The sequence below is a fragment of the Triticum dicoccoides genome, chromosome 5B (genome assembly GCF_002162155.2).
Source record: "Triticum dicoccoides isolate Atlit2015 ecotype Zavitan chromosome 5B, WEW_v2.0, whole genome shotgun sequence".
In the NCBI taxonomy this organism is placed as follows: Eukaryota; Viridiplantae; Streptophyta; class Magnoliopsida; order Poales; family Poaceae; genus Triticum; species Triticum dicoccoides.
The window spans coordinates 599,496,936-599,498,566 of record NC_041389.1 but is presented as its reverse complement, the minus strand read 5'-3'; positions in this window follow the sequence as shown (position 1 = coordinate 599,498,566).

The window sequence follows — 1,631 nt, the reverse complement described above, 5'->3', positions numbered from 1 at the left end:
GAGTGCGGTGCGGGTGAGTGACAAGGGAGGGGGAAAGGAGGGGCTTTGGAGCCTGGGGCTACCGTAGCTGGGGGGCAGTGATGAGGGGAGGGAAAAGATGTGGTGATTAGGTCATGAGTGGTTTATGATTTGGTCGCCCTTGGGAATGCCGCTTAAAGAGAGCCGAGGGTGTGTAGGGGTACGTGAACTTTTTAGAGGGCAGGGTGTATAGGCCCAAGGTACTGGTACTTTGAAGGCCATAATGGAGGTACAGTTGCTGTTCCTGGTTTTCAGGTGCAAGCTGACAAGTAAACGTATATACTGTACTATACTGGTATTTCGAATGCGGTCAAGATCTAGACTTCAAAAACCTAGCCAGTTCATATGTACGATGGTACACTTTCATGGCCTTACACTTTTATGCAGATAAATGTCGCCCCTTATTTATTTATTTTGGCAGAACCTTTTTTTGACAAACTACTACTCCTTTATTCACTTAGCAAAGAAGTGGCATCGTTTACAAGTAATGGGGGCACCTCAGTCGGTGCCGAATCCATCCAGAGAGGAGGAGGAGAAAATTTAACTATCCTAGCAAGTTCATGAGCTGCTTTATTACTCTCTCTATTACAGTGATCATAAATTACATGACTAAATTCCGACGACATGAAATAGCAATCATGCATCAATAATAACACTTGCCACCGAAGAAGAATTGCCTTCTTTCAAGGCTTCCACGACCTCCAGGCTATCCGAGTTGATCACGATCTTACTGCAACCGACGATTCTGGCAAGATTCAAGTCAAATATGATAGCCAATACCTCTGCAGTGAAGGAATCATAGCATATGTCAGAGGGTGGGGAGGAATTGCACCAAGAAAAACATAGTTGGTCTCTTTATAAGGGAAACCAGGCCCAAAAAACAAACAGAGCACCGTTAATTGAGAAAAACCGGCAAAAACCACACACTCAACTTTCTATCAAGGCACGTCATCCGAGCCTCAGCTATTATTTTATACCGATCCTCCTGGTGGCTTTGTATACGGGAGAGTTGAAGTTTTGTGCACATGCATCCAGGAAGTTTCCATGCAACAATACTATTGCCGATGCAAAATTTTACCAACAATTGGAAAGGGTGACAAGGAGCCGATATGTTCTCTGGTCCAAAACATATGTCTTTTGGGGAAATCGACATCATTTTCAAGATGGTATTTTCACCATAGATTTCTTTGCAAACATGTTACTTCACCCGAAAATGATTATATGTTACCCCCTCCGTCCGAAAATATTTGTCATTAAAATGGATAAAAAGGGATGTATCTAGAACTAAAATACATCTAGATACATCCCCTTTTATTCATTTTGATGACAAGTTTTTTCGGACGGAGGGATTATAAAGTATATTTAACAAAAAAATTGAGCTGAAGTATATATCACAATTAATATAGAGGGCTTGATTCAGTAGGGAAATAACAATGTGCAGCAAATTACTAAAAACCACCACATTTGGGGAAAAATTCTAGGAAAACCATCACTTTTGGGATGAGTTGTTTCAAAACATCACCAATTGTCGGTTATTGAGTTTTAACACGAAAACTGACAGGTCGGTAACACGTTCCATGCTAACTAGTTCCCACGCACGTCAACCCATTAGT